At 34.4% G+C, this 21,037-nt stretch overlaps 1 protein-coding gene across 10 annotated transcripts in view; it reads right to left on the reverse strand.

The window, feature by feature from the left end:
- Kcnc2 (potassium voltage-gated channel subfamily C member 2) overlaps positions 1-21,037 on the reverse strand; it is a 160,277-nt gene that overhangs the window by 75,731 nt on the left and 63,509 nt on the right. The window lies entirely within an intron of this gene.

The raw sequence follows: 21,037 nt of genomic DNA on the forward strand, positions 1-21,037 counted from the left end.
TCCATACTTTAGAATTTCCTATGAAACAGAGTAATTGTCCCCATGTTATTCCTTTGTCAATTCACAATGTCAGAAGAAATCCAGTCTTTCCACAATGCTTCCATAACCCTTGATTTGTAGAGAAGAGGAATCAGGCTCTCCTTTTCAGAAAAGAGAAGTAAGGCTTTTTGAGTTGACATTACCCTACAGTTTTTAAGGTAAAGTAGGAGTTCTGCAAATCATCAGCTTCTTGACACTGACTTACGGTAGAGAGTAAACAAAATCCTGTGGAAAGAAAAGGGCAATTGGAGCTGTGTAGGACCAGTCATATCAGGAGGTACCCTACAAACACTAACATCTGCAACTCGTAATAACCCTAAAGGCAGGTAGAGAGTGAGTGCCAGAGATACAACCCACATAGGATGGAATGTCCGCATAGGCCTATAATAAAAAGACCACAGAACTGGAGATCAAAAGTCCAATCACATGCTAACTCTTTCATCTGTGGGTGAAAGATTTTGAGATTAACTTAGTCCATAGGAAATGTTTGGCACACCTTTATGTGAGATAAGAAAAATAATATTCACCTTTTCCACATGCTTTTGGTATCAAAGAAAATCATGTCAAAATCCTATCAAAAGCTACAAATCATATTAAAATACTAGAAAACATGTTTTAATAAGTAAAACAGAAACATTTAAGGATAAAGCAAATGAGGACTAAAGCAATTAGAAAATACCAAAGTAAGCCAGCAAGTACAAATATTTTCTCTTTATCTATGATATAGTCATTGTATTCTAACATTGAGTGAGGTCACATCATGCAATACCAGATACTAGTTAAAATTTGAAAGCTAGAAAAATACCAGACAGTCTTATATGTCATCGTTGTAGCAAAGCAAGCTATTCTTTGAAACTCAGATTCATTTTAATCGAAGGGCATTTTAATTCAGGTCGTAGGCGAACCTTCCCTGGTTAATTTGAAGACTATTTTATCAAGTGTTATATGTTTTAAATCAAGTCTTTAGCAAATTCCAGTTAAAATAAAATCTCTTGTTCTCTAAAAAGCAAAAGCCAAGTTGTATAAAATAATATTTTAAAATGGCAAATAAGCCTTGCTCAAAGACAAATGTTTCTCTAATATTATTGGGACAAAGTATCACTTCAGGATAACAAAAAAATCAAAGCAGTTCCACAAAGTTTCAGCCTCAAACACAGGTGCAAAACAGAGATGCATAATAAAATATTCTTTTCTCCAAGGCAGCTTTCATCGCATAGTTTAAGGCTAAGCTTATTTTAGTTGGCTTGAAGCATTGCTATATAAATCTAAGTAGAGTAATACTTGAAACCAATTCTATTCTTAATAGCACAAAAATAGATGCAATGAAATACTTCTCTCCTAATTAAATGTTTTAAAAATACACTTAAGGAGAAAAGCAAAACAAACAGCTTGATATCCACCCACATCCCACGAAGAAGTACCTTTCCCAAAGGCCTCATTTGTGGCTGAAGAGGCAGTTTCTAACCCTTATTTCTGCTTGAGGTTGTTTACCCTAATCATTCATTCAGCCAAGGCACCCAATATAGTAACGATCCCCTCTTCTTCTTCATAAGGGAACACCCTAAATGTGTCTGAAAATGAGCAGGAAGGCCTTGATTCTAGGCCAACAGAATTCAACCAGCAGAGTCTGAATGAGGATGTTTTGCCTCTGGTGTATGCACTAACCCACTCTTTCGGTCCTTTCAAGCTGTGCCAGCAAAGTGGAGATTTGGGGGACCTGATTATCTTAGGATCCTGAGGAATATATGAAATCCACTCAGTCGCATTAAAAATAGGAGGCTAGGGAACCCCAAACTTCAAAATCATCCAGGACTCAGATCATTGGCTAACAGAGAAAACTTAGCTGAAGTTAGCATTTCAAAGTGTATTTGTCCAAAATGGAAATCTAATTTCACTTTTGTAACACAGTCAAGTCATTCTTCAAGGTACACTCTGCAATTTCTAAAGCCATGTATGCCCCTCCCCCCATTCATCTAGTCAGGAGAGTAAGTTCAAGGTGATGAAAAGAAGATAACACAAAATTCTATTAAATATTTTTAAAAATGTATCCAAGTTTGCTACATGCAGGTTGATCCTCTAGGTTCATGGTTTGGTTCTATTCCCTTCCTTGTTTGAAATCAATTTTTAATGCTGTATATAACTTCAGAGGGAAAAGAAATCGGTCCTTTACTGGTCATTTTTTGTACTTCAAAAACAGAACATCAATGTGATGATTCCCACTTCACAGAACATATTCCAGGAATTTATGCATCGTCCAATAGCTCCTTAGCATGATCATTTGTTTGTTTTATAAGTTTCAAGTCTGAGGTTGACTTCATAATAATCTTTAGCTCTATAAAAATTTTCTACATAGCAGGAAACCATTTGCTTCAATCACAATAAAAGGTATTACATGAGATGTAAATACAAATTGTTGGCATGGGTTTTTTGAAGATGTTTTATCAGATTATTACAGATTATTTAAATCATACCTGGGGATAAAATAATGAGCTCAGAAAATCCCATGCAGATCTATAATCCTGCAGAAATGAGCCATGACACAGGTGAATCTTTGAAGATAAAGATGTTCCTGCATATTAAAGAAGGATTAAAATGCAGAATTTCCATATATTGTGACTAAATATCTATCTCCCACCATGCTCACAGAGCTCTGAAAAAAGTATAAAAGACATTTTTTTGTCATTGGTGATTAGTATAACATTCTGTACGAAGACATTAAGGATCCTCCTACTGACATTTCCCCTGCTTGGCATCTTTCTTACTACTGAATTGACTTTAATCAAAATGGATCAGTGATTGTGGGCAAAAATGATGACCAATATGGCAGAGAACATGTACCTGGCCAAGTTGCATGTTCTACCATGAGTGGGGATAATTATTACAATTGGGAGATTCACACAGTTATTATACTTCTATAGCCATTTGTTTATAAGTGGGGATACTAAGTGGATCAACAAAATGTGCAAAAGTACTGTCAGATTCTTGTCTTGTGCCAAGAAACCTTGAACAGAGAACTGTCAATTAAGCAATCTCTCTTACTGACTGGCTGGGCAATCATCATGGCAAGCCACCTTCTTTGAACACTTAATTGATTCCTTGAAGAAACTCTACGCCATTAAAGTTCTACCAATGAAGTTACAGACGTCTGCTCCAGTACGTCTTGTTACAATCACTACTGCTCTTGACTGAGAAACCTTCACCTCAGCTATGACTGAACACGGACATACAAGTACACAAAATAAAGGTAACATCCAGCCCCAATAAAGGCCTTTTCCAATTATGTTTTGCCTATTTGTAGTCTTCTCATATGTAGAGTGAGCTGAGCAGATGTTGCAGTAAGCAAATAAACTCTGGCTTCCAACAAGCCGCTGCCGCAGCAGCAGAAGTAAGAAAGGAGCTAAACATCCAGAAATCAAGGATACCCTTATGACTTGATACCCAAGCCAAAGACAGGTAGCTGCAAAGCTCCACAGAGTAACCAAGGAGCAAAGAAGGAAATATTGAGAAGGGAAAAGAGAGGGAGAAACTAGAACTAGGAAAGATTAAAAAGGTTATGAAGAGCTTTAGTCAGAAGCCAGTCTATGGAGACTGGCGCTCTAGTAACCTGAAAACAAAGCCCAAGCTGCCGATGAATTGTCAAGGAGACCAGGAACAGACACTACCCACTGTAGTTCTACCTGCTGGGCACTGGTACTCTAAGCCCAGGACAGTAAGCACCTGTGTTGAGAACCTAGAGCAACAAGCCTCTGGCTCCAAAAACTTGACACCATAAGCCACTGGCTCTCAGGGCTTATGGCCAAATGCCTCTGAGTTTAGATGCCCAGCCTGTGAGCATCTGGAGCTCAGGTCTGTCAACACTATGGGAGCTGCCACTTTGTCACTTCTGTTTGGGTCTTGAAAAAAGAACCCCTAGCCAGCGCTATTTTTGTAGCAAAGAATTCCTAATCACACAGCAGAAAGCCAACTCCACCACTTATAATTTCTAATGAATGACCTTAACAGATGAAAAGAAAACCTCTTGTGTAATAATAACACGTTTCCAAAGATTGTCATAATACTCACTAAGTGGTGCTGTTTTAAACATGTCCTATGTTACCAATGTACTAGGTATTTCTTTTCTTTCTAGACTGTCTCAGTCAGTGTTTGGGGTTTGTCACAATGAATCATGAATGGGAACTTGCAGAGGAAATTACAGAATACAGGTAGCAACATTCTCTGGCAAAAGCTACCCTTTTAACAGAGTGAGAATTAGTAGCTACATGACAGCATTAGAAGAAAACGTAGCTCAAATTAAATCCAAACAATATTCAAAATTACAGGATCTCTCACTTGCTTGCAGAGAAAAAGGTCAGTTCTCCTAGTGTTGACAAGACGAGAAAAAGAAGCTTGAAATGTAAGGAAAAAAAATGCCTAAGGCTTTATGGAACTGTGGAAAAAAACTGACAGTTCCTCAGTCTGATTTAATTCAAGTGATTATTTGAAATTAATAATTGAACATGTCAATTGGAAAACCCAAAGGAAATTGGGGGAAAACTATTTTATTCTTTATCAGAAAAAATTGTGGAAGGGAAGGGAAAAAACAAATAGTTTAAATAGGGATACAGGTGGACCCATTGCAACAATGAGATGTACAAGACATTATGTCGAAAACGAACTTTACAACTTTGGTGGGGAGGGGGGAGGTGAAGGGATGGGAAGAGAAAACAAAGGAGGAGACAACAATGCTTGAGAAGAAATGTACTCATTACCTTGTCCATGTAATTGTAACCCCTCTGTACGGTATTTTCACAATAAAAAAATTTAAAAATCATAGATTGTCATTCCCAAACTGAAATACTTCAGAGGACCATGAGCCAAATAAGCACATTGCCCTTAAGAAATAAGAAAGCGAAGTAAATGATGAACATCGAACAGCATTTCTCTAAAATGAGGAGGTAGGTAAACAGAAAATTGAGCATCTTTTAAAATGACGTAGGTTAGAGTCTGTTGAGAAGATTAAGGCAATAAGAGGAGGATTATATAGTTTTAAAAATCTCAAAATAGCTGGGCACCTAATCCGAGCTACTCAGGAGACTAAGACCAAGAAAATGGTAGTTCAAAGCCAGCCAAGGGCAGAAAACTGCACTCTATCTACAATTCTCTAGCAAAAATCTGGGCTGGACATATGTCCCAAATGGTAGCATCAAACAAGCTTGAGGCCTGGAGTTCAATCTCTTGTGTTGGGAAAAAATAGGAAAAGGAATATTTTTATCTCACAAGTCAAGGTAACACTTCTAAGAAACAATTATAGAACTGTGAATGAAATTTTCTTCTCAACCTTAAATATGATGGTAAAATAATAAAGAAAAATTATAGCTTCTCCTTGTAAAGAGAGTTTCCTTCAACAAGAAAGAAAAATAAGCTAGACCAATTAAAATGATATGATGATAAATATTACTAACATAAAGTAAAAGTGGTATAGAAATACAATACCTAGTCATGTAATAGAATGTTCTGGTTTCTACAAAATTGTAGAAAATTCTTATTACCAGACTTCCTCTGCAATTTACTTCCTATTAGGCTTTCTCCTAATGAATCTATGTTCTTATTACAATAGTTGAAACCTGCAAATTCACATTACATATTTTTAATAAATGTGAGAATAATAAAACACTTCCAAATCATGATTACAAAATGGCCCAATGAAAAATAACAAGTTACATTTAATTTACTATGGACTACAATAGAAATATATTCTCCCTTCTCATTCAGAGGAAGAAATATAGTCAATCTATATAAAGAAAACTGCCCATGAAGAAGCATATTAAGGATGGAAAGAGGTAACTTTTCACTTACCATCCATCAAATAGCTAGTAGGTTTTTAAAAGGTGCAGTAGAGAGCAAGAAGGCCACATTATTTTAAGTAGACCTCTCAAAGTCCCTCATAGCTCCATGACTCTAACAGAGATCAAAAAACTTATTCTTTGTTACCAAAAAAGCAAATCATTTCAGATCACCAGAAATTTTAGACTGTTATATTTACACAAGCCCTATACCTTTGTTCATCTGAAAAGAAATGAAAATTTATTTTTAGGGTTTTGCTTTTGAAATCACAAGAAGGAACAAGGAAATACTTGAGCACAGAAAAGTTTTGTTTTTTTTCACACAGGAGGTATGAGAGAATGTACAAAATCAGATACTTGTAAGAGGAGATTTCCGTTATCTATTGATTTATGATTTCTTTATTTCCATGTTTTCTCTAGGGAAGATGCAATTAGCCTCTCACCTGCTAATAAGCTGCCTGGCCTCATTCCTCTCAGTATTTCATTTCATACTGGTTTATAAAAGTAAGATAAGGTTATCACCAAATATGAAAATCTTTATGGACTTTTACAAGTCAAAATACTTTCAGGTGAGGAGAAGCAGATCCAATAGCCATTTAAATTAAACTTCATGCTGAATGTATGAGATGCCTTATGCATCTGTCTCACTTAGCTTCTGGTGATTAAGTGGAGATGAGTCTCACAGACTTTTCTGCCTGAGCTGGCTTTGAACTTAATCCTCAAGATCTCAGTCTCCTAAGCAGCTAGTTTTACAGGTGTGAAGCAACTGTGCTCAGCCAAACTTCTCTTATAAAGTCAGGTCATGTATCTCAAGTGCAAGTAAATAAATCGTGGTAGATCAACACAGATAGGCACATCCATATTACTACACGGATGACTCTTCCAGCACACTGCACAGCCTGACAGCCAGGCACTAACCACTACAGCTTTGTCTCTACCATAACCACATTTGCTGTGGCTGTTGCTTAGCATGGGGAATAATCCAGGCAAATACAGAAAACTGGACATTCAGTGATTTCTTTTGTGAATAAATTGGTATATAGTGAGGTTTCCCTTCGCAACCAAGTGTTCAAAATGTGTGATTTCTTTGGAATTCATATCTTCCCTCACTTCATCTATTGTAATTTCTTGAAAAGCAGGATTAAGTGTCTTTATTCTTCTGCTTCAGTTTCTAGTGCATGACACAATGCTTTACACACAAAAATGTCCCACATACACATCCTGTCATAAAAGACAATGATAGAAGAAAGCAGGAAAAGGACTAAAAAAATAAAATACATGGTTTGTGAGGATTTCCACCATGATATTCAATATCATGCAGAAAAATGAGGATGGAAAATGTATGCTAGAAACAAGAAGGGAAGAGGCCTCCATACCCACTATATCCATAAGATACTCATACAAGGGCACCTTAACTAATATGTATTACAAAGCTAGGAAATGTGTGGTAGAATGGTAATTGAGGCATTTGTTTGACTGGATAAGTATATAGCAATATAGACAACAATGAAATTCACACATAGTTTCCTAAAATCAGTGTCTATATAATACTACATAAATTCTGTACAGTCCCTATAATTTGCCAGTAGCTTCCATCGATCTACAAAGTTAGTGTTTTGGGGAGGATTTTGTCTATACTTTTAAGTCATTCGTGATGTTTTAAATTTTGGAACTGTCTGAACTGGTTTTGAAGAGCTATTATTCTACATATCTTATATAGATAAAGATATAGATATGGATATATACTGTCTATACTTTTAAGTCATTCGTGATGTTTTAAATTTTGGAACTGTCTGAACTGGTTTTGAAGAGCTATTATTCTACATATCTTATATAGATAAAGATATAGATATGGATATATACATATAGACAACCTATATGTAGATAGAGATCTCTCTCTCTCTCTATATATATATATATATAACCAATATATATATATATATATATATATATATATATATATATATATATATATATATATAACCACACTAATCACAACAAGGTTTGAGTCATAATTCATATAATGATGTGAAGCATACATACACATCTTTAGCTATTTTAAGTTTTGGCCTTAATTAGGTCTATCTTTTCTGTTTTCTTGAGCACTCTCAATGATGATAAATATAATTATTTATGAATAATTTATTTACATGTTTTCCTTTTCAATAAGCCTATAAGCAGATTTGAGAATCAGTGTTTTACTTAGCTCTTTCATACAGCATCTAATGTAGACCAGTACAACATAGTTTATGTAAAATAAATGAAGGATAGAACTAATTAAGTAAGAAAAAATTAGAGTTTGATTTCTGGTAATACTAATATTAAGAAGATGCAGTCTATCAATATGAATACTTCATAAATTATGCTTTTAATGAGGTCACAGAAATTGTTACAATGACAATAATGCAAATATCAAGAAAATTTTGTAAAGTTGTACTTGAGAACTAACACATTTGAGTCAGCGTGGATATTAAAAACCTTTATTATCAATATTTTTAGGACAAAGATTATGTATTTGACTTAAGGCTGGTCACTTTTTTAATCACACTGGAGTTATCATAGCTCATGAAAGATCTAATAATAAAAAACAACGCATATGCTGAATATGGTAAAGTGAGACCAAAAAGCAAGATAGTACGGCTGAGATTTAGTATATTATTTAATTCATATTGCCTCACTGGCAATTCTGAGTGAATGGCCAGCATCTGCCATTCACAGACAAATCAAGCCCATCTGTTGTGCCTTCTGAATTATTGCTATTTGGATGCACCAATGCACTCAGAGGCAGAATACCCTTCAGGATATAACTACAATAAACATATGTTGAGGAAAAGCCTAAGGCTTGGGAACAATTGGGGTACATTGTATATCACCCACCTAAATGAGCAAAACTAGATGATTACAAATGTTCACATGCATGATGGAAAAACGTTAGCTATAATGGCTCAAATCAACACAAAATGATTCACTGCAGAAAGAAGGGTCTATTTCACAGAGAAGGGGACTAGTGTTCTTTATTGACATCTTGATATAGTTCACTTCCAAAATCAATTAAGATATCAGAGTCAATGTGGACTTCATTAAGACATCCTCATAGATCTTACCCTCAAATATGATATGCATTTCTTCTACTTTATTCTTAGCAAAAGTAATGCTTTTCAAAATTGCTGAAGGATCAGAAAAACTTGTCAAAATAAAAGATTGCTGAAATTATAATTTTAGTAGACAAAAGGCATCTCAAATAACTTTGTCAGACATATGTCACATAGGGGTTTTGTAAATTCAATTAAGGTAATGGACCTTAAAGAGGAGATATACTCGTTACCCTACTCATATAACTGTAACCCCTAATGACAGTATTTTTAATATATACCTATATATATATATATATATATGAGATAATTCTGTATCACCTGGGTAAATTCAATATAATCCCATGAGCCCTTTAAAGAATAGAAATTTCTTTGGCTAGAGGCAAAGGGGTACCACAGGAGAAAAAGTTGAAGATACTCAACTCTGGTGACACTTTGATCTCAATCCTAAGAAACAGTGAGCAAAATTCAGGTTAAGATAAGCTCAAGACACATGAGACAATAATAAGTAGATATTATTTTAAGCCATCAAAATTACAGTGATGTGTCACAGTCTAGCACAAAACCAATATAAAAGCTGGATCTCTAGAATTGGACTTTCTAGCTTCAAATTTCAACTCTTCTTTAGACAAATCGGGTGAGGAGAGTTTGTAATCTTAAAGAAGTAATCAGCCTTGTTAGCAGAGTATAACTTGGAGAAAGTTATGTTTCCCCTGGAAGATTCTAAATTTTCACTTGCAAAATTTCGTTAATAAAAAACCATTGTCTTTCTTGTAGCTTTGTTAGAGGATATTGGTAAGATTCTGCAAGTCACAAACTTAGCGTGGTGTCACTTCATATATAAAAATTATATTAAATTGAAGATTATTTGCTATTTTTATTTAGAAACAAATGCCTTTGCTAACATATCAATTGCTCAGATGTTTATCTGGATGTTTATTTATATACGTGATTTGCTCTAAATCATATAAAAGTGTCCGGATAGGTAGAAAACATTCATCATGTAACAAAAACAATATATTACAATATAACTGATAAAATTTGTTAAGTGGGCATATGGATATTATCTGTAAAACTGTTGCAAACTCTTGGTATTCTTGACAATTTTTAATATTTTATTGTAAAGATACTGTACAGAGGGGTTACAGTTACATGAGTAAGGTAATGAGTACATTTACTATCCAGCATTGTTACCCCTTCTTTGTTTTTCTCCTATTATCCCTTCTACCTCCCTCCACCATTTTCAACATAGTGTCTTGTATGTCTCATTGTTACAATGGGTCAACCTGTATCCTTGTTTCAGCATTTTGTTATTTCCCTTTCCCTCCCCAAATTAGAAAAAATGTATATACAAGATGCAGTGCACCAGAATCAAATAGTGACAACAGAGGTTATACAATAAAGGGAAGAGCATACAAAAGAAACAAAAAAAAATCACATAGTACATTAAAAACAACAGCAACAAAGAAAAACATTTTGTGTCCATATCCTGGGGTTCATGTCAACTATGTTTATTGCAGTATTATTCACCATAGCTAAGATATGGAACCAACCCAGATGTCCCTCAATAAATGGATCAAAAAAATGTGGTACACACACACACAAACACACACACAAACACACACACACACACACACACACACACACACACAATGGAATTCTATGCCTCCATCAGAAAAAATAACACCACCCCATTTGTTAGGAAATGAAAAGACTTGGAAAAAATTATATTAAGGCCAGTCCCAAAGAAACATAGGTGCCATGGTCTCCCTTATTTTCAATAACTGGTATAAGTCTAGGATAACCCTACCAGACAAAGAGAAAAGGTCAAAAGCTGTGTATGTATGGCCATATAAGATGATGCTAAGCGAAATGAACCCTTGACAATTTTCACTTTAAAATATTTGAACAAAATTCATGGATACCAGACGGGTTTGCTTACAAAAAAAATATCTTTCCATTGAAGTAACTCATATAGTCATTGTTAACAAAATTATAAGCCTTGAATATAAATCTTGTTTCTGATCCTAGCTCATTCCCTTGCTTTCTCCATACATTACCTTCCTCTAAGATGTTAAAGAAATCAAATTATGTAAGGGATGATAATAACATTCTACATTAAGAATAAAAACATCATATATGGCTTATTATCATTACACAATAATGTTTCACAAAGTGATAACATTTGTACCTTTTACAATGTTTATTAAGTGATTCCATAAAATTGATGAATAAATGCCATAGAACTATAATGACAATTCCTTTACTAATCCATTCTCCCTACACTTCGGTAATTATCATTGCTGCTTATCAGTGCCTTCATTCATTTCTCATTGTTTTCACATTGATATATTAGCCTGAGATTGCTTTAATCTTGACTTATTGAAAACTTTGAATTAATAAAAAATGAATTTACTGAAAATATTGACTATAGATTTTATGTATGTATTATATACATCATGTTTATACAGAAACCAAATGGCTTAATAGCTCTTCTCTTAATAATTAACTACTTTTATCCTTAATTTGTATAATAGCTTTATAATAGATAGTTGTGTTAGAGATTCTGAAATGTCAAGTGTCTTAGCACTGAAATCTTAACACTGAAGTCTAGAATACTTAAATTTCTAGTATTCAGTATTGGTGTCTGATATGAATGTCCTCATATAAATAATAAAATGGAAATTCAGCTTTCACACTCTACTTAATGATATTTTTCAACTGAATACTTAAAAATAAAGCTGATAGTTGAGGATGGAGAAGGTTAAGAGAAGGAGGGTTGACAAAGAGAGGAAGAAAGGGAGAATTAAGTCATAACATTCAATGTATATTTTCTATAAAACTAGGAAAATGAAGGGACTGGGTGGGGTCTGGAGGTATGGGAGAATGATGAAAGGGGTGATAATGATCAACTTGCACTTGCTCTCAACTGACCTGTTGAATGGTAACTCCCTTATACAACTACTTAACAATAATAGAAATAAATACCTAAAAATACAGAATATAGACTTACAATGCAGCTGTAATGAACATTTGTTATAGAGATTTGGAAAATGCTTGTAGAGTTTAATAACTCATAACCAAATTCATTCTTTTGATGCTTATTTTGGATATAAAATAACTAATAAATGAAATGAAACTGTTGAGACTATTCATGAAGAGATGGAAACACTAGATTTGAACTGTTCCTAAATCCCAATAACCTTCACAATAATATTAAAGGAGACCTACTTCTAATAGAACTTGGTAAAAGGAAATTATGTGTACTCCACTGAAGACACATTAAGAAAGTTAATTTAAACTGACATTTTTCTAACGTATCTATAATAAATTACTAACTCTCCCAGATGAGCAGAGACAAATGATACTTCTAGTGTTTATATTACATTGGTTATGATTGATTATTCATTAAATTTGCTTTAATATATGCATTCCCACAGTCAGCAAAGATATAAAGAAAATTTTTTACTCAAAGGACAATAGTTATTGTAATTGAACTGTGGGGAAAAACTTTGATTTTACAAATTTCAACTTGATCCTAATGAGCAAAAATAGTGTAGATACTAAAAACACAAACACAAATGTAATTTTAAAAATTAAATTGACCTACACATACAAACACAACTACATTTTATATGATAAATATGTATCTGTAAGCATGTATGTATATGTGTACCTGTGTAGGTATATGTTTATCTATATGTAAGAGAATACACAAATGGAATAATGTACATCAGTGTCTCAACAACAATGATATGCACTGCTAATAATGATGAATAGTAAATGGTAGAGGAGGCAGTGGCCAAAACCAAATCATATGAGAGAACTGATCGACACACAGCCTGTTAGGGCAGTAAGGTGGAAAAGGTAGATGGGATACACAGGCAGTTATCAGGGAGAGCTATCTGGGTAGTCTTTGCTCAAAGAATGAATTCATTGCTGACTCAAGATCCAGCAGAGAAGGTAGAGGAGTAAAGACAGACACTTCTGCTCTCCTTCTGCTCCCCTGTTAGTTCCTACAATTGGCTGAATCCTATGGGACTCCCAAGGCCAAAAAAAAAAAAAATTGCATCCTTGGGAGACCATTGCCTCTGAAGCCCAAATGAGGGGAGAGTGTGGAGAGGTATAGAGGAGAAAAGAAAGACAATCCTAAAACATTCCTGTCACTCAACATAAAATATTTTTAAAGGAGTAAAAATTTGAGGACCACTAAAAAACAACAACGCAAAAAAAAAACAAGGTGAAAAGGAGCCCGAACACAGGATACTGTAAGTACTCTATTCAAAGCTTGATATTATGTAACGTTAATATACAAAATGAATGCTTCTCTGCACACAAAAACATTTGCAGACTGGAAATTTGAAAACAAGTAACATTTACTTCAACACCAAAACAAAACCTCAAAAACTGAGTATGAATCTGACAAAAATATATCTAAGATCTAGATGAGAAAAACTGCAAGCCATAAAAACAAAGAGATATTTGACATTATCAAGCATTAGAGCAACAATTCCACCAAAAGTAGCACTGGGGGTTTTATACAGCTTCCTAAGCAAACAAAATAAGTAATTTTTTAAACAAATGATATTTAATAGCAAAGAGGAAACTACAACTGTTTACAATAATTAAATAAGGAGAAATGACGCTGTGGCTCAAAGTGACAGAGCACTAACCTTGAACACAAAAATTTCAGGGACAGTGCCCAGACCATGAGTTCAAGCCTTAAGGCCAACACACACACACACACACACACACACACACACACACACACACACACACACACACACACACACACACACACACACACACACACACTTAGCAAAACAGGAGAATGGTAAAAACAAAGGTTTATTAGAACACTAGTTAACCAGACACAGGGCAGCTAGCCAGCTAAAGGGACACAACAATGTGAAAACTGAGTTGGGAGCAGGGTTCTGCCTTTGGTTAGGTTACTTTGAATTAGCTCTTCCATTTTGTGGTACTGATTGGCTGCCTCTTTCTTGCAACATGGTTTAAATTTTCACATGAGCGAAAAAGCCAGTGTTGCATCTGGCACATTTCATTGGTTTTGACCCACTTCCTCATTCCATCTGGATCTTATTATTTGTCTGCCATTTTACCTTAAGTGAGGCCTCCTCCACATTTCTCACTGGAGTCATGCTTCCAGTATAGACTTTTGCTGGTTATTCTGGAGATGGAGTTTCAAGGACTAATTTTGAACCCTGATCCTCCCTATTTGAGCTTCCTGGGTAGCTAGGATTAAAGGCATGAGTCAACGATGCTCAGCTTCCATTTCCTTCTATTAAATACATACTCAACTCATTTCTAGTCTCTGGGAAAATGCTGTTCTGGAGCCCAGCAGTCACCCAGTTCATTTTACTGAATGGAATAGACAATGTTATGAGATATATGAATAGGTGATTACCAAGAGATACAATTTCAAACATCCCACTGGGACAACGAATAGTTTTTGTCCAAGTGAGAAGATCTGGGTTCTGGTCCAGAATTTGTGGTAAGCACCCCCATTAGACAAAGGGCATAAACGTACCATCAGTTTATCTTTGAGGTCTGAAATTTTATGAACAGTGCAAAACTATGGATGCATGCTACCACAGAATTTGTTTTGTGTTCAGCTGTAACCTAAACACTTACGCCTTGGCCCAAGGAATAAGAAAGCAGGAGGCACACTCTAGACAATAAATTCTTAAAAAATTAAATAAGTTTAGCAGTTTGTCCAGATGAAGGTAGCAATCAAGACATTTTTAGAAAACAAATTGACTAACCAAAATGCATGGAAAATATTTTCCTTTATAGTAATCACAACCAAAAATTATTTTAAACATAGAAATTTAACCAAGTACAGAATAGAACAACAAAAAAATTGTGGCAAAAGCAGAAAAATGTTAATGGCTAAAAATATATTTGTTGGAGAAGAAAAAAGGCTTGAGATGTGTGCTGAATAATTGTACTGTTGTTAACTATGCCAGACTACCCTTCCTCCAAATGGGAACAGTGCTGCCATAGTGAAGAGCAGAAAAGGCAGCCTTCTCCACCTGAGTAGGCGCTATTCACATCTTCATCATTCAGCGTGATGGTAGTTTCAGGAACTTTTCAGAATCAGGCAGCTCCTTTTTTATACCTATCATGAACAGTCGTTGTTTTTTGTTTGTTTGTTTGAGGGTGTTTATTTTGGCATATGTTGAGATAGCTTAGTTGCTGAGTTTGAAAATCACATTGATCTCTAAATGACAAATCAAGTTTACCCTCTTGGTATAAACCTCCATTAATCAGTCCACATCACCCATTTTATATTTTTAAGTGTGATTTGACAATATTTGATGATGATTTTGAAGCCTACGTTCACAATAAATATTGACTGTGCCATTTTATATCTTAGAAAGGTTTTGGTTTTGAATAAGGGTAAGACCTACAATGACTTGGCAAACATTTCTGCCAATTTTGAGCTATACACATGATCAATTTCTTTAATGAAAATATTATTGAGATGATTCATGTCAGAAATGCACATAAAGTACATAAATTAAGGGTTTTTAGTGTAGTAACAGAAAATATAAAGTTACTACTAATTTTAGGATAAAAAAATTTAGTCCAAAAGGAAATTTCTTACCTTCTTGATTGCTATCTTCATCTGGACAAACTGCTAAACTTATTTTTTTTTTTAAGAATTTATTGTCTAGAGTATGCCTCCTGCTTCCTTATTCCTTGGGCCAAGGCCTAAGTGTTTAGGTTACAGCCGAACAAAAAACAAATTCTGTGGTAACAGGCATCCCCAGGAATAGTTCTGCACTTTTCATAAACGTTCAGACCTTCTCCCTTCTTCCTTTTATTCAGTCCCTAGTGACCACTAATTTGTTTTCTGTATCTATGGCAGGTAAGTATTCAACTAGCAACTAAAAGGGACTCCACTCAGCTAGTTGAACTCTTTCCTATTTTCCTCTGCAAATTGTAGCAGCTCAACTCCAACCTTCTATACGTTGAACTCTGTCTCCTCTACCAAAAAACATCACTGGGTTCCTTCTGGAGTCTATCACCCTGCCTGTGTCCTAGAAACCGCAAATATATAGGGCACCAACAAAGTACATCTCAATTGTTTTCTATCTACCTGTTTTGTGGCCCAGATAGGCGAAAATCAAGGACACTGGAAAATCTGAAAATGGGTTTGGAAAATGAGACTTAAAAATCAGAAAACATGGGACTGGGAAGGTGGCTCAGTGGTTGAGTGCTTGCCTTTTATGTATGAGGCCCTGGGTTTGATTCCTCAGCACCACATAAACAGAAAAAACAGGCACTGTTGCTCAAGTGGTAGAGTGCTAGCCTTGAGCTGAAGAGCTCAGAGACAGCACCCAGGCTCAGAATTCAAACCTCATGACCGACCAAAAAAAAGTTAGAAAACATAAATAGCATGTTAAGAAATTTATTTCTTTTATAATTCTGATGTTAGACTTTTTTCTTAAAAAATAAGGAAAAGTGATAGTCAAGTTACATACTTGGAAAAATCACCATGTGGCATGGTAAAAATTAAATTTCTGAGCAAAACAAAGGTTAGGGCCTGAAATGGAGTGAAATTAATAACATGGGAGATTGTGTTTTAAAATAACTCAAACAATAGATCCACTATGAAGAATATCCCATAGAGATCTGAAGAATGATGAAGAATGGCCATGTGATCCTAGGTTGTGTAGCTTCAGAAAATTGGTGATAATTATTTCAGCAACCATATTAAGGAATACAAAAGAAAGAGACGTTGTATAGGAAAAGAATCTAATTAAAAGCAGGGCAATTGAAGAGGTCTACATATACTATAATCTGACAATGTTTTGTTGCCGTTTGTGGGGACTCTATTTTGTTTGGTACTCCCATATTTAAGTAGTGGAAAGACATTATGCAATGGCAAACCAGTAATGCTTTTGTCCTTTCAAAGCTAATCTTGCACTTTATTCTTCAAGTCTCATTCCTTGTCATAATTGGTCCTTGTATTCAAACTGCAACACAGTTCAATTTTGAGTCCATCTATAGTCTGGCTTAAAACCAGTGTCGATTCACGTTGCTCATCTTTCTTGAATATATTTGTGAGGTTTGGAAAGCAGAAGAGTCAGAAAGCTTGAAGAGAATGTTACAAGGCTTCCAACTAATAGAATAAAAACTGATCCTTTCATGAGCAGATACTTAGATTTAAATTAGCACAAATTATTTTTAAAACACATTTGTTTCTATTGCTAATTGGGAAAAATGCTTCCAAACATATTCTAGGCAAGAATAATACAAGGATGGAATAGAGGTGTGGCTCAATTGGTAGAGAGCCAGCTTTGAGCCAAAAAGCTATGTAAGACTGATAGGTCCTGAGTTCAAGTCCCAGTACTGGCACACAAAAAAAAAAAGAAAGAAAAGAAAGAAAGAAAGACTATGTGATGGAGGATGGGCCATTTCTCAAACTCTGCAAGCAATTTCCAAGTGAAGTAGGTACCTGCAAGTTAGCTCCAATGGTACATGAGCCTTTATCCTTTTTTGTTCCTAATCCAATGAAAATGACTTCAACTTCTATATGTACACTTACTGCATTTGGAGTACCAAAAACTTTTCCTCAATAGTCACTTATTCATTACTAATTTCTAGGCTGCTTTAAATGTGTTTTTGAACATGTCTAAGGCCTACAGAGAAACCAATTCACACATTACAGTCTTTTAAACAAATGGTAAGAATTTTCAACAACATTTCACCAGAGATATTCTATAGTAATTTTTTTCTGTTTGACTAGTTTTGACTCCCTCACAAACTTCTACTATTTTGAACATGTTTTGAAATTTAAAAATGACTTCTTAATGTCCACCATCTCTTAGAAGATATCAATGCACATTTTGTCAGTAATAAAAACTATTAGATTAATACTTTCACATTTAAAGGATGTATTTGAATCACTGACTTCAAATCTAACACATATACAAATTTTTGTACACTAGCAAGCATTCATATTTAAGAATCCCTTGATCTGACTACAAGTATCAAGACATTTGTAGCTGAGTGATTTTCCAACCAAATATTTGATATTGAGTAATATTTTCTATGAAAATTTGTTAAATCTCACAAGCTTAGTGACCTTATTTCTCCATCACTCAAGACAAATAAGCTTCCACTGAATTTCTGGTATTTTCTATATATAAAATTAAAACTTACAAGAATGTCCTTAAACTAGTTCTACAATTGATACCAAGACATTTGCAAAACAACAACAAAAAATTTCCTCCTGTGTTAATAACTTAAGTATTAAAATGGATTCACTTCCCTTGGTTTCCTCTCAGTGGAGATAGAAAATATATCTCTAGTTTCTCTGTAGCAGTTCTTCAATAATCAAAGGTCAGTTAGTTAGCTTCACATGTAAATGTGGGGTATTCCTATGGGCAGTTAAGCAATAGGGAAATGGTTGGATGAGAAGGAAAGAAAGAAGATGTGAAAATAAAAGAATTTTTTCTAATTATGCTTCTACTCATTCTTTCATATATAAGGAAAGCATTCATCCAATGAGTATTATAGAGCACATATTCCACTCAAGAAGCTGGGCTAGAAAACAGCAACAAAGGGAGTGACAACAAGACTTGGTCTTGTTTCAGACAGAATGCTGTGAATAAACTAAGCCATCAAGTGATGGATTAAGAAGATTGAACAGTACTTAAGAGAGGGTGCTGTTTAATATTTACAGGTCTCAAAAATGCATTAGGCTACAGATCTCAAGAATATATAATACATATAATGTTGTATATGTGTGTTTGTAAGTATAAGAATTGAAGCAAAAGTGTGTCACACATGTAAAAAGCAAGAAATTCATCTATTCTCATCTTCAATTGTGATTAAATTGTGCTTAATCAGTTATTATACTTTTAAAGGTCAGCCATTAGCTACTTAAATTTTTATAATTTAAGTGAAAGTAAAATGAAATGCCAGTGCCAGACATTAAGTGAATACAATATCTTGCTATTCTGGAGGTATTATGTTGCATTTTAACTTATACCTGGAAAGTACACAGATATGTAGAGGGATATTAAAGATATACACTTACTTATTCAGACAAAAGGCATATGTCTCTTCTTTGAAAAGAGAATGACAGAGTTCAATTGAACATAACCTATCTGTTCAAATATAATGTTGAAAATAAAAAATACTGTAGTCTTACAAGTGACTAAAGGTAAGTTAAGTAATATAAACACCCTTAAACACTTTTTGAGAAAAGATCTCAGTAGGTAGCCCATGTTGGTCTGGAACCATAGAAAGAATCAACAAAACAAAGAGTTGGTTCTTTTAAACAATTAACAAAATTGACAGACCCTTAGCAAATCTTATCAGAAAAAGAAGAAAACACACCCAAATAAACAAACTCAGAGATGAAAATGGAAACATCACCACAGAAGCGACCAAGATTCAGAGCATTATAAGGGAATACTTCACAAACCTTTATGCTAATGTTTGAGAACCTGGAAGAAATGGATAATTTCCTAGCAAATATCAACACGCCTAAACTAAACCAAGATGAGTTAAACCAACTTAATAAGCCCATATCAAGCATTGAAATAGAAACAGCAATAAGAGACCTCCCATCTAAAAAAAGCCCCAGACCAGATGGATTTACAGTGGAATTCTACAAGGCCTTCAAGGTAGAACTCACAGCAATACTCCTCCAACTCTTCAATGAAATTGAAAGAGAAAGTTCACTACCGAACTCTTTCTATGAAGCCATCATAACCCTCATCCCCAAACCAGGCAGGGACTCATCAAAGAAAGAAAACTATAGACCCATTTCTTTGATGATCATTGATGCAAAACTTCTTAACAAAATTTTGGCCAATCAACTTAAACAATTCATCTAAAAATCATATACTGCAATCAAACAGGATTCATTTCAGGGATGCAAAGCTGGTTCAATATACACAAATCAATTAATATAATTCATCACATCAACAAGAGCAAGGATAAGAACCACATGGTTATCTCAATAGGTGCAGAAAAAGTATTTGACAAGATGGAACTTGCTATATTAGCCCAAGCTTGCTTCAAACTTATGTGTAATTGAATTATAGATATGTGCTACCATGCTCAATTCTAATGGGAGGGTATTTCAAATACAATCGCAATCCCAGTATATCTGCAGACATAGCAAGAAAAACCAAACACTGTTAATTCTTTTTTCGAGGGGATCAACCATGAGATTTTGCAAGGCAATTTGCAAACTCTCATTTGATTTGAATTCATTTTAAAGCAGTAGTTAGCCTTTCCAGAATCATTTATCCACAGGTAATTAATTGATATAATTACATATATAATAAAGTTTCTCAAAGCCTACTCTTAGAAAACTTAGAGCAGAATATTCATTGCAAAATACATTTCAAGTAATAAAATACCTTTTACTTTGAATGTTCTACACTTCTTATTCAAACTAGAGTTTTTCCTAGTTTCTCTGATTAAACAAATTTTAAAGTATTATGAGTACGAACACAAAAAGAATGGCATTTAGCAAGCTCTCTCATAACTACAAAAAATAAGTAAAATATTTTTCTTTTTGTATTCTTAAATGTTACCAAGCCCAAGTCACTAAGCCAAGATATTATTGATTCTAATTGTAATGACATAAGGTTGCAAATTCCTATTGCCTTTAAAATCCCTACTCGCTTGTACGGAGCTAATGGTAGTAAGTTCAAAAAAAAACAGATGGAGAATAGCTGAATTCATTAGGCAGCATGCCAGGTGTTTGTTTCTGGAAAAAATGGAAGAAAAAATAATGTTCTGAATCCAGACCATTATGCTTTCACAGCTGTGTGTAGATGTGATAATGATTGCAATTAAATTAATATGTCCCTCTTTGCTACAGGGCAGGTCTGTGTTATTTCAATCATCCATTTAAGTATTTCCTATAGGAAGACTGAGTGTACAGCTTTGTTAATATCAATGATGTCCTCATGTTCTTTCTAAAGAAAGTGAAAGAGATAAGTAAATGAACATAGAAATTTCAAAGGTTCAGCTTTGAAAATAAATGTTTTTTCATGTTTTCCTAAGCATCATGGCATGAAAACAAATACC

The sequence above is a fragment of the Dipodomys merriami genome, unplaced genomic scaffold (genome assembly GCF_024711535.1).
Source record: "Dipodomys merriami isolate MVZ:Mamm:240054 unplaced genomic scaffold, mDipMer1.0.p SCAF_10, whole genome shotgun sequence".
NCBI classification, from domain to species: Eukaryota; Metazoa; Chordata; class Mammalia; order Rodentia; family Heteromyidae; genus Dipodomys; species Dipodomys merriami.